The sequence below is a fragment of the Symphalangus syndactylus genome, chromosome 14 (assembly GCF_028878055.3).
Source record: "Symphalangus syndactylus isolate Jambi chromosome 14, NHGRI_mSymSyn1-v2.1_pri, whole genome shotgun sequence".
NCBI lineage: Eukaryota > Metazoa > Chordata > Mammalia > Primates > Hylobatidae > Symphalangus > Symphalangus syndactylus.
In genome coordinates this window covers 64,252,802-64,266,166 of record NC_072436.2, presented here as the reverse complement: position 1 = coordinate 64,266,166, position 13,365 = coordinate 64,252,802, and the positions used below count along the sequence as shown (strand labels likewise).

The 13,365-nt window shown below is 52.0% G+C and overlaps 1 long non-coding RNA gene across 2 annotated transcripts; it reads left to right on the top strand.

The window, feature by feature from the left end:
• The first annotated feature begins 47 nt into the window (after positions 1-47).
• LOC129462840 (uncharacterized) lies at positions 48-12,412 on the top strand. 2 transcript variants are annotated; one of them, XR_008650967.2, is made up of 4 exons: positions 48-417; positions 726-756; positions 831-1,083; positions 12,245-12,412. It is a non-coding gene; the product is annotated as an uncharacterized lncRNA (long non-coding RNA). The 2 variants fall into 2 exon arrangements; XR_008650966.2 differs by lacking the exon at positions 726-756 and having other exon boundaries at positions 51-417.
• Positions 12,413-13,365: the final 953 nt, after the last annotated feature.

Genomic DNA, 13,365 nt, shown 5'->3' with positions numbered 1-13,365 from the left:
GGGGCGGGGCACAAGGGGGCGGGGCTCCACACCGAGGCTCCACCCTCCCTTAGGGCAGGTATGACCGAGACCTGGTGCGGGAGTGTTGACCGGTCGGGTAAAGCCAGCCCTACCGCTCGACTCAGTTGCACCCGCAGGGAGTGTGCGTTCACTCTGACTCGGCCCAGCTCCCCCTCCCCGCCGAAGCGCGGAGGCGAATGAGAGCTGAGTCCAGGGGAGCAGCTCCCCGACTCACGCCCGCAGCAAGCCGTGTTTAAAATACATTCAGCCACTAGATGTCGCTGTGGCCCCACCGCGAGGACGCGGAAGGAGGCGCTGCGGAGCACGGGCGGCGTGACCACAGCGGTCGGGGCTAACTCTGGAAGGCCAGGTGCTCGGAGGAGGCTCCCCAACTGGGGCCGGGCAGCGTCCAAGCAGGTGAAAAGGATGCGCCCTTGTGGCTTGGAGACCCTTCCCCTCGAAAAAGTTTATTAAACAAACTTGGGAGGGACCTCAAGAATCCTTACATCCAAGCCATCGCTCTTTAGTTCGAAGCTGGGGAAACTGAGGCCCGCAGCGGGCGGCGCCTGGCACCCCAATCAGCCAGCGCTCAGGGGAGTTGCTAGCCAGAATCCACGAATCTGTCAAGATACAGTCTTGTATCTTAGTGGCCTGTCACATAGTAAGCACTTGGTAACTACTAACTTGTTGATAAATGAATAATTGAAGACAACTCCATTTTACAGACGAGGAAACAGATTCAGATGGCAAAGGCAGGTAAGTAGCTAAGTCAGGATTCAAACCCAGGACTCCAGAGGCTAACAACCCTCACTGCCTCTGTCTTGTGCTAGGCCAGCCCCAAGAGCGTCTGTTGGCAGAGGTGTCAAAGGAGACGTTGGAGACATTATCTTGGATCCAGGAAATGAAGGGATTCACAGGTGTGTAGACTCCCAGGAGGCCAGGCTCCGAGCAGGGACCCCAGATCATCACATTCTGCAGCTCCCAGCTTGGGAGCAGACTAGGGGAGTCCCATCAACCATCTGCACGAGGGAGAGAAGGAGCAGTCTCAGCCCAGCCTGCGCCCACTGAACCACCCCCTGCCTGGTGAGCAAAGATATTTGATCGGGGAGGGGGGCAGTGGGTAACTAGTTCACACATCTGACAAGAGCAGCTGGGGGAGGGGACAGATGGGCTGGTGGCCCAAGTGCTGCACCCAGAGCCCAAGACAGGGCCCATTTCCCCTCCTAGAGAGGGGGTCATACTCCCTTCTTCCCCTCCTCTGTCCATCTCTTTCCAGTTAAAGTGCTTTCTCCCACACATTCTATCAGTCTCACCCAATTATTTCCTCCCTTCGGCCTTTGAGGCTCGGTATTGCACAAAAGTTAGTTTTCAGCAAAATGCTTGTAGTTATCGAATAACTGGGGGCTCCCAGTAGTTTAAGACCTGGCTATACCAAAGGCTGCCCCACATTCGAATAGGACATAATGGGGGAGTCTCCCCAAGGGGTGGGAAGTTCTAGGGAGGCCTTCAGGGGTACAAATAAGCCCGACCCCTGGGTGTTGGGGAATGGAAGACTCCAGGATAGGATGGGAGGGTGACCAGGCCTAACTTTAACAAGTCTAGTGGCATTAGAAGCTACTTTGGGGTAGGGGGTCTCAGGGGCTTGCATAGGGCCTGCTGGAATCCTTACCACCAGTTCAAGGGGCCCAGTGGAGAGCCTGGTGCACTAGAAGTCCTTGGGCAGGCTGTCCTTCAGGTCAGGACAGTCAGGTTGGAGGAGAAGGTAGTCTCTGCAGATGCTGACATGCAGTGATCTCAGCAGGACACTCTGCAGCTCTTGGGGTGGGATGTAGGGATCTGCAATGGGGTGGGGGAGACCCTCAGCCTGGCTGACATCCAGCAGATCTGCACCAGTCCAGCCATGCTGGTTGTTAACATATATTGCCAAGCTTCCCTGCCTGTGCCTGTGCCAAGTCTCTCCACCCCCAGATGCCTTCCTGGGCTCCTAGACATTCCTCGCTCCCACCTCACTCTTAGTACAGCTCTGTCCTCTGGTGAACTCCCACGCAGTCCCCTCAGGGAAGCTTCCAGCACATTGGGGAGGCGGGGCTGTCAACCATTGGGCAGGGGTGAGGCTGGAAGCCGGCTCAAGCAGAGCAGGTGTCAGCGCCAGCCCTCTTCCCTGCATGCCTATGGCCATGGTGCTGCTGGGCAGCTGTCCAGAGCCCCTGCAGGGTCCCAAGCTCCAGCCTGGCCATCTGCCTCCCCTAGTCTCTCAACCATCCCAGGCTTCTGCTCCCATCCTTACTGAAATCGGATTCAAACCCCTGGCCACAGTAGAGCTGTCTCAGGAAGAGGGAACAGTGGGATTGGGTGGCCAGGGGGACAGGCTGCACAGCGCTGGTGAGCGATGGAGGCCTTGCCCCTTGCCAGTTGTGCCAGGACCAGGCTACCAAACCCAGAGCCCTTGGGCCCTGCTGAGGACAAGAGCAGCTCCCCCATGGTAACTTGATCTCACAAGAGTCCATCTGCAGTCGATCTGGACCCAAGATCACACTGAAGTGGGACCAAGGCCAACTGTGGAGACAGGAGGAGAAGGGGAGGTGGAGAGGTGGAGAGGCTGGGGGCCACCCTCCTGGAGCCCCTCTCCACCACCTCTCCTGGCCGTGCACCCACCTGTCAAAGCAGTTGGCGCCTGTGAGCACCCATTCTTGGGAGATGAGGGCCCCCTCACAGCGGCACCAGGTGTCCAGGAAGATGCTGGCCTGGCCAAGCCATTTATCTGGGCCCTTGTTGCTGGAGGCCTCAGCCAGCCTGGACCCTGCACCTCAGGAGACTGAGGCCTCAGAGCTCAGCTCCAGGTCCCAGGGCCTTGCAGGTCTACCATGCATCTCTTTCTATCCAGCCCTGTGACCTCTGCAGCCCAGCTTCCACCCCTCGCCCCTCCAGCTCAAAATCAGACTGCCTGCAGTGGAATCATATGTGACTCAGGGAAAGTCTTTTAACCTCTCGGAATCTCAGTTTCCTCATCACACCCAGGCGGTTGTTGTGAGGATTAAATGTGATAATATATGTCAAAGTTCCATACATTTGTAGCTATTTTTTTTTTTTTTAATTAAAAAGTTTGTGGGCACATAGTAGGTGTATACATTGCAGCTATTCTTGTTGCTAAAGTCCTTCCTGGGGTGCTCCTGCTTTTTCATGCCTCCTGGTTTGCACATGCTGTTCCTTCTACCTAGCTCATCATCTCCTACCTATCCGCCCAGAGAACTCCTATGTAGCCTTCAGAGCCCACTCTTGTGAAGTCTTCCTTGAACGCCTCTCCCCTTGGCCCCACAGTCTGCTCCCCACTTCTCACCCAGAAGCTCATTATAAGTGGGTGTCCGGCTCTGCTTGCTTTTCTCTCTAGACAGGGAGCTCACTCATCTCTAAGGAAGCTGGGCCTCCTTGAGGACGCCCTCCATCTGCTCTGCCCTGGTCATCGGGGTCCACCCTCAGCACCTTCAAGGGGTGGGCAGCCCTGGGGTGCACACTAGGGGCAGGCATCCTGCATACAGACTTGGCGCTGGGGTCTCCAGATCTTCCTCCCAGGAGCTTGTCCTTGGTCTTGGGGCAGGGGACTTCTCAGAGTCCTGCTCTGCCTCCTGTCTCAGGTAAGAGGCAGAGAGGGCAGCTGGCTGAGACCAATAGTAACAATAATAATCCCACGTGCCCTCTCTTTACACCCCACGAAGTCCTGAGCACCTGTGACTCTGGGCTCCTCACAGTGACCCCCCCAGACCAGTGCTCCTAGCCCCCTTTTACAGATGGGGAAGTCGAGGCTAACAGACAAACTGACTTCCCAAGATCACAGTGAGTTGGAAGCAGAGTTGGGATTCAAATCAGGGTCCCTGTGACTCCGAGTCCCCAAATCATTTCTCTCAAAGGCCTTATAGGTCTTTTCTTCTGTCTTTGCCTCTTGGCTCTTCAGCGGAGGGGCCACACTTGGAATGCCAGTTGCTTGAAATGCTGGGCACAGGCACTCGGCTGAATTTCACAAATGATGCCAAGTCAATACTCTTTGTGGCCTGTCCCTGACAATTCCTTGGGCCTCACCTCACCCTTCCTCTCAGCCTTGAAGTACTGTATGCCTGCAGTTCTACGGTGGGCAGGTCTATGCAAACCAGAAGCTACGGGGGCTGAGAGGCCAAAGAAAGAGGCAGACAAATCCAGTTTCTCAGAAAGAAGCATTTAATAGAGGCATATGAACAGAAGCCATGTCTTGGGCAGTCACGAGACAGGAGGTCTCTGCACTGTTAACTCTAGAGCCAGGGCATATATAGCATAGGGAAAGGGCATATGTGCTTCAGAAGGGGTGTGTAGGGCAATTGATCAGCATTGCCAGTGACAGTAGATAAAGTAGAAATCTTAGAGGCCTTTCTGGAACTGGGGTCAATCAGAAGCCAGCATGGCATATTCGCCTCTGAGATGGAGCCGCTTTGGCCTCTGCACCTGCACATGACGTTCTCAACAATGTTGTGTGTTTATTTTTTGAGAGGAAGTTCACATAACCTAAAATCAATCTTTTTTTTTTTTTTTTGAGACAGAATTTCGCTCTTGTTGCCCAGGCTGGAGTGCAGTGGCACCATCTCGGCTCACTGCAACCTCTGCCTCCCGGGTTCAAGCGATTCTCCTGCCTCAGCCTCCCAAGTAGCTGGGATTATTGGTGCCCGCCACCATGCCCAGCTAATTTTTGTATTTTTGGTAGAGACAGGGTTTCCCCATGTTGGCCAGGCTGGGCTCCAACTCCTGACCTCAAGTGATCTACCTGCCTTGACCTCTCAAAGTGCTGGGATTACAGGCGTGAGCCACTGCACCTGGCCAACCATTTTTTATGTGTATAATTCGGGGTCATTCTGTCTATCACTTTGTCTTTGCAAATGCTGTTCCTTTGTTCTAGAAAGTCCTTCCTGCCATTTCTGCCTGGAAGCTTCCTGTTGAACTTCAAGAGCCAGATAAATGCCCCTTCCTCTGGGATGTCTTTTTTCTGATCCCCAACTTGGTCTAGGGGCTCTCCCTGGGCTTCCTCAGCCCCTTGGTCACAGCCCTTCCACACTAGTGGTCTGACTTGGTCTCCCCAGCCAGACTCAAAGTCCCAGCATATGCAGTGGAGGGTGGGTGCACTGGGATCATTTACTAAATGCTTGTTGAGTGAATGCATGAGTGGAGGTCTTTGGGGAGCACTCTGGGGGGCCCTGAGGCCTTGTGGATAGGGCTGGGCCCTCGGGTTCCAGCCACAGGGAGGGCCTAGAGTCTGACATGGGGAGAGACAACTCGGATCCAGCCTCCTGCAGCATAACAGAATAACCCGATCTGGGTCTGAGGCAGAGCCCGAGGTGGGATAGAGGCTCTCAGTTTCCATCGTTGGCCTTTCCTCAACTTGCACTGTGAGCCCAGGCCAGTCACTGCCGTATTCTGGGCCTCAAAATCTTCATTAATGAGAAAGGGGGCATTGCCTGGACTATCTCACTCTCCTGTTAAGTCATTTGAAGGGCTGTGGGAATCCCTGGCCTTTCTAAACCGTGACTCAGGGGCTAGACATGCCCCCTTTACCCCTGAAGCTCACGGGAGAAAGTGCTTGGAGTAGCTTCTTCTAGGAGTTAGTCAGCAGACAGAGCTGAGTTCCAATCCAAACTCTTCCCCCTCACTAGCTATGTGACCCTGGGCTGTTTGCTTAACCTCTCTGAGTCTCAGCTTCTGGGAAAATGAGGATGATAAGGTCCCTACTAGTAGGGCTCAGTAAATGTCAGCAATGGTCTCCACAGTGAAGATGATGACATGACTTGAGTCCAGTTTACTTGTAGACAGAGAAGTTGAATTGCTGGCCAAATTCTGAAAAAAATTGTAGGTCTTTAAAAATCATTCATTTTGGGGCGGGGCACAGTGACTCATGCCTATAATCCTAGCACTTTAGGAGGCTGGGGCAGGAGGATCATTCGAGCCCAGGAGTTCAAGACTAGCCTGGGCAAATAGAGACCCCATCTCTAAGAAAAATACAATAAATAAATTAGCCAGGCGCAGTGGTGCGCGCCTGTGACCCTGGCTACTTGGGAGGCTGAGGCGGGAGGAATGCTTGAGCCAGGGTTTGAGGATGCAGTGAACTGATGGCGCCACTGTATTTGAACTTTGGTGCCAGAGCAAGACCCCGTCTCTTACAAAACAAAAACAAACCCAGAACCATGAGTTCTGTTTCTTACACTGGATGTTGCTGAGTATAAGCACCTCTGACGGTTCTAGGATGCTTGTTTCTAAGAACTACATTTTCCCCCTCTGAGAAAGAGTGAAGTGGATGACATTCTTTTTTTGTTTTTGAGAACTGCTATGAAGAAAAACATGAAGCATGGCAAAGAGCTAATGAGGGATGGGGGGCATATAGGGTAGGTAGGCAAGCAATTCTCCTCTCAGGAGAAGACATTGGAGCAAAGTCCAGAAAGAAGTGAAGGGTTGAGTCATGCACGGATCTGGGGGTGTGCACATCCAGGCAAAGAGTACAGTCAGTGCAAAGGCCCTTCATGGAGGGAGGGGCAGTCTGGAGCCTGCCTGCACTGAGACAACTGTGCACCTCTTCCCAGCTCTGCGTTCGGTGTGTCATGCTGGTAGCTTGCAGTCAGCCACGGAAGGAATATTTACACCAAGGAAATTGGCCAATGCTACAATCAGGGCTTTACTATTTTATATTTTATTTTTTCTCAGAAAACGTGACATGCCACTTTACCAGCATATCACTGGCGGTAGGAGATGAGGTCAGAGAACTTGCCAGGCCCAGATCACCCAGGGCCCAAGTGGCTGGAGGTTAAGTGACTTGGGTTTTTACAGGATCCCACTGTGTGGGTGTGGGGGGGAAGCCGAGAGCCCGAGGAGCAGGCAGATGTGGTAATCCAGGTAGGTTTCCCAGACTTAGCAAAGAAAAATACAGGATGCATGCACTACTTGGGACATACCTAACTAAAGAATTATTTGTTGTTTATCTGAAATTCCAATTTAAAACACTGGGTATCCTGTGTTTTAGCTAGCAACCCAGGCGGCAGGTGGAAGATGGAGATTCACGATTGCTTCTGGAAGACTCTCGCTGTGTGATTCCGCCCACCCCATGGCCATTCCCTCCTCCTGAGATGTTCAGAGCAGGATTCCTACCTAGTGCCCCGCCAAACATGGCCCACACCCCAACTCACCCTGGACCACACCCGCCCCTCAGTCATTTCCTACAGGCTTTTCCTGTAGATTGAGAGAGGAAACTGGGCAGGGAGCACATCACTGATGGGTGAAATGATGATCTCGCAGGAAACCAGACAAGCTAGAGTTGTCACCACACCCTGGACTCAGAGAACTTGGGCACTTCACCGACGGCCACCTCCCATCCCCCTTTCATTCTTCATAGGCAGGGCCTTCCAAGCCTTGGTGATGGATTTTATTCCATGAGATGGGGCAGCTGTTGCAGGAACACAATTTGAGTTGTTTTTTGAAAGATTGCTCTGGCTACTGTGCAGAGTGGCTTCTCAGGGTGCGCACGGGGGAGATGTCTTAGGACAACTGGGTGTTGGATCTGGAGCTCAGGGAGAACAACCCTCAGAGGAGAGGGCCCCAGGCTGAGCCTGGAGATGTCACCATTCCAGAGAAGAGCAGAGGGCCAGGAGAAGGGGCATGTGGCTGTGTGGTTGACATCTCGATGACATGTGCTGTGTGTGTCCCTCACAGACTTGGGATCTTTCTGGCAGGCAAACACAGGCCTTGGGGAATGTTCAGGGATGGGCGATGTCAGCCTCAGTGTGTTTGCTCAGCTGCTGGGCTCTCTTGGGACCACAGAGGACTGCAGCACCAATGGTGGAGCTCCAGGCATGGTGATAGGATGTGACCAGGTTCCCCCACCCAGGTCTGTAGTCAGCCTGGCTGTGCTGAATGGTGGAAGCAGGGGTGAGGCCCCGAGAGGTGTCTAGAGCCATCTGGCCGTGAGGTCAGCCACCCAGCCAGGCCTCTGGAAGCCATGGGCAGCTGCTTCCCAGTTGCGGCTTCCTGCCCTTTCCTCCACTAAAACCACACTCAACTCATAGGCTGGCCTCAGGGGCAGTCCCTTTCCCAAGGGGAGGGCTGCATGCAAATGCCACACTGGGCTGAGCCAAGGCAGGGGTCAATTCTGGAGGCCTGGATCCTCCACATCCTATGGGCAGGTCAGCCACAACAAAGCCCACCCTGCCCATCAAGCCCCACTGCTTTCCACTGCTTTGGTGCCTTCGCCTCTCTGGGTGAACCCTGCTCACCCTGAGCGCCTGCATGTAAGGCACTTTTAGATGCAGTCATCCCCTCTGATTTTCCTGATACAGAGAGAGGAAGGCAGGTGGCCCTGGCCACTGTGTGTGCTGAGGCAGAGCGAACAGGCAGCAGCACTGGAGGGAGGGAGGAGTGTGTGTGTGGCTGTGTGTCCTGTGTGTGGATTTGTCTTTGTGTGCAAGCCCCATGTGTGTACCTAGGGTGTATGTCCCAGTAGCTTGTGTGTACCTGTGCCCTGGGTGTGTGCTTGTGCCAATCTCTGTGCGTTTGTGCAAATCTTTGTGTGTGAATGTAAACGTGTACCTAAGAGTGTTGTCTGTGTGTGAATGTGTGTGTATAGGCGCCTGGAACCAGTTATGATTTAGATCCACATCCCACTTTCAGCCTTGGGGAGATTCCTTCATGCATGACCGAGGAACAGATCACTACTCCCATTTTGCAGAAGTGAGACTGAGGCTCAGAGAGGGCGAGACTTGCCTAAGGTCACCAGCTGATGGGATTACAATTCAGTCCTCACTTCTATGGTGGCTTCTAAGGGCTCATGGGTGTTCTTGGTCCCAAACTCTCCTCCCCAACCTGTCCCATTGGTGCCTGCAATACCCCTGTTGGGAAGAGACAGTGTCCTTGGCAGATTCATCTGTTAAACTGGCCTCTCTTCATGAAACAGGGACAATCCATCCTTCCCAAGACTGTCCTAGCAGGTAGATGGCCCCTGGAGCAGGAGGGCCTGCCAAGGAAGGCGGGGAAGGGGAAGGGGTGGGGGTCCGGCAGAAAGACAACTGCCTGCCCTTCAGAGTGTGGGCTGTGGGAGAGGCTGCCACAGACGTGGGTGTGGGTTGTGGTTTGGCCACTTGGGCTTCCTCCTGGATGCCCCAGCCACGCACTGGGTGACTGAACCGGATTACTTGTGGCTGCTGGCACTAATCAGAGAGCTGTGTGTGTATAAAGAAGGAAAACCTGGCCGGGCGTGGTGGCTCACGCTTGTAATCCCAGCACTTTGGGTGGGCGGATCACGAGGTCAGGAGATCGAGACCACGGTGAAACCCCGTCTCTATTAAAAATACAAAAAAATTAGCCAGGCGTGGTGGCGGGCGCCTGTAGTCCCAGCTACTCGGAGAGGCTGAGGCAGGAGAATGGCGTGAACCCGGGAGGTGGAGCTTGCAGTGAGCCGAGATTGCGCCACTGCACTCCAGCCTGGGCGACAGAGCGAGACTCCGTCTCAAAAAAAAAAAAAAAAAGAAGGAAAACCTGGTGCAGGGAGTCCTACAAACAGAGGCCCCTCCCACAGTTGAGCCCATTTTGTCATCTGTAACCAGGGACAATGATGCATCACCTGAGTCCCCCTCGGAGAAAGATGAAGGTAGAAACGCTTCACACTGAAGATGCTGCTGGAACACTGCAGGGACTGGGCAGAGCGGGGCAGTGTTAACAAGGGTTGCTGCTATAGCGCCGGTGAAGGGCCAGACCCTGTGTCAGGTGCCCCTGCAGATATAATTCCTCGAGTCCACAAAACAATGCAACCAGGTGGATCTGAACATCCCCACTTCACAGATGAGGAACTCGAGGTCAGGGCTGTCAGTCTTGGCTACCTCCATGGCCTTGGGGCCCTGCATGGTCTCACCCCTGCCTAACTTTCTAGTCTCCATGTCTCTGTGTGACCCCCTCCCTCCTGCCACTTCCCTCTGGCCTTCTCGTGGCCCTGAGATGTGCCACACTCTCACCTGCATCAGCTCTGTGTCCTTTGCCCCCACTGTCCCTCTGCTGCCGCATGCTCGTCCACTAGGTCCTGACTTACATGTCACTTCCAGGGCCCCTTCCTGACTTCCTGTGCTGGGCAAAGGGCCCATTCTTAGCTCCCCAGGGCCGGCCCCCCATCTCGGTGCCTGTCACAGATTTCCCTCATCAGAGAAAGCTGGGACTTGTGCTCATGGCTCTGACCCCAGCACACAGCACAGACAAGAAAGGATGCCCTGGCCTCCATGTGACGGAGCTGGATTCAAACCCAGGTGTTTCTGAAACCAAAGTGTGCCTTCGTAAAACTTGAGAGCATGGGATTGGAAGGGAGGCAGTAACATCAGCAGAGTGGCACCCTGCTCGGACAATCCACCTGCGCTCCTCAGTTTTTAACCACACCTGCCCTTGTGGCAGACAGGTGTGAACAGTCGGGCACATCTATTATTTCTGCTGACCCACGTCCATCCACCTTCCCGAAAGCTCAGGTTTCCTGTGGGGAAATGGCCCTCATCCATACATGGTCTGAGGAGTTTGGCTAAGCCAGACTCCCTGCCCCACTTCCAGAGGTGGACAGGTGATTCGGGTCTGGCCAATCAGCATACCCCCTCCCCCACGCTGAACCTGTCCAATGGGAAGCTACCCTGGAACCCATGCTGGGACTGACTGCCATGATGGACGTCCTTGAATGAGGGTAAGGTTCTGGGGCTCAGGAAGGTCTCCAGGGCTTGGATTAGAGATACTAATTACCATGTCATAGATGACTAAAAGAGTCTCAAATCACATCAGCACCCCCCAACCTGTTCTGCTTCTTGGTTCCTCATCTTGGTGACATCTCCATTGCTAGAAATGGACACTATCACATGTCCTGCATTTACCCCTTTATATACCTCTTCTTTTACTTTTTTTTTTGAGACAGAGTCTCACTGTGTCACCCAGGCTGGAGTGCAGTGGCACCATCTCGGCTCACTGCAACCTCCACCTCCCGGGTTCAAGCAATTCTCCTGCCTCAGCCTCCTGAGTAGCTGGGATTACAGGCGCCTGCCAACATGCCCAGCTAATTTTTGTATTTTGTATTTTTAGTAGAGACAGGGTTTCACCATGTTGGTCAGGCTGGTCTCGAACCCCTGACCTCAGGTGATCCACCTGCCTTGGACTCCCAAAGTGCTGGGATTGAGACACCGCACCCAGCCTAATTTTTGTATTTTTAGTAGAGACGGGACTTCATCATGTTGGCCAGGCTAGTCTCAAACTCTTGACCTCAGGTGATCCACCAGCCTCAGCCTCCTAGAGTGCTGGGATTACAGGTGTGAGTCACCGCACCCAATCCCACATCTGTCTTTTAATCAAGGCATGCTCTGCCTTCAAGTACACCCTCCATGATGTCTGCCAGAAATACCTTTCAGGAAGGCAGCTCTGAAGGGCATTTGTCTACTCAAAAATCCTAGGTAGACATTTAGATTAGTTCAGAGGCTTTCGGTAACATAAACCAGAAATCTTGAACTCAAATGCCCACCGTGGCCATGCAGGAAACGTGAGCCAAGTGAGTAGAGTATCTGTATATAACATATGAGATTGTCTTTGTTCCCACAAAAAGATATACTTGGTCTTTCTTTTCCTGAAACACATGTCATCTCAGCCTCTTTTGTTTTCCTGCTTTTAATAAGATGTAGAAAACAGTTGTGAAAGCACAATGATAAGTAGCATCTGACCCTTGGCCTGTGCTGGGGAGGCTGTCAGGGAGTGGCAGGGACTGTGGTGAATTAGAGAGCACATGTTCTTTCAATGGCGGGGTCATAGTTCGATGGCTATGTAGAAATACTGATCTGATTTTCCAAAAGAAAGCAAAAATCAGGATTCTTATGGCAAATCTCCCCATTTTTGACGGGCAAATAATTCCAAGCTTTTAAAAAGCACCGTGTGAGTCATTCTTTCATACCACTGGTGGGTGTCTAAATCAGTATAATCTCTAAGGATAGAAGTTTGACATTAGCTACTAAAATTGTAAGAACAATACTCTTTAACTTGACACTCCCACTTCTGGTATTCTTCCTGCATATACACTTGCTGTGTGCAAAATGATGTGTTCAAGAAAATTTATTGCAGCATTGTTTGCAATAGTGAAAAAACTGAGCTAATCTAAATGTCTATCTAGGGGGTCTTTGTTAAATAGGTTACATTTGTAAAGGAATATTATGCAGCTGTAAAAATGAGTGCTTTTTTTTTTTAGATATGACAATAGCGCAAGTGACAAAAGACTAAACATAACTGGACTTCATCAAAATTAAAAACTTTTGTGGAACAGAGGACGTTATCAAGAAAGTGAAAAGACAACCTGAGAAATGGAACTAAATATCTGTAAATCATGGGAAGTAAATATCTGTAAATCATCTAATAAGGTAATATCTGTATCTGTAAATCATCTGATAAGGGACTTTTATTTAGAATATATAAAGAACTCTGACAGCTCAACAATAAAAAGGCAAATAACCCAATTAAAAATGGACAAAGGGCTGAGTGCGGTGGCTCATGCCTGTAATCCCAGCACTTTGGGAGGCTGACATGGGCGGATCACTTGAGCTCAGGAGTTCAAGACTAGCCTGGCCAACACAGTGAGACCCTGTCTCTGCTAAAAATACAAAAATTAGCTGGGTGCAACGATGTGCACCTGTAGTCCTAGCTACTTGGGAGGCTGAGGCAGGAGAATCACTTGAGCTTGGGAGGCGGAGGTTGCAGTGAGCTGAGATCCTGCCACCGCACTCTAGCCTGGGCTGGAGTGAAACCCTGTCTCAAAAAGAAAAAAAAAAAGGTCAAAGGATTTGAATAGATATTGAACAGACATTTCCCCAAAGGAGACAAATGGCCAATAAGCCGTGAAAACATCCTTAGTCATTAGGGAAATGCAAATCAAAACTACAATGACGTATCACTTCACACCCACTAGGATGGCTATAATTAAAAAATAATAATAATAATAAGGCTGGGTACTGTGGCTCATGCCTGTAATCCCAATGCTTTGGGAGGCTGAGGCAGGTGGATCGCTTGAGGTCAGGTGTTTGAGACCAGCCTGGCCAACATGGTGAAACCTCATCTCTAATAAAAATACGAAAATTAGCTGGACATGGTGGCAGGGACCTGTAATCCTGACTACTCGGGAAGCTGAGGCAGAAGAATTGCTTGAACCTGGGGTGCAGATGTTGCAGTGAGCCGAGATCGTGCCACTGCACTCCAGCCTGGGCGACAGAGTGAGACTCAGTATCAAAAAAAGAAAAGAAGTGTTGGTGAGGATGTGGAGAAATCGGAACTCTTAAATATTGCTGGTGAATTTGTAAAATGGTGCAACTGCTGGAG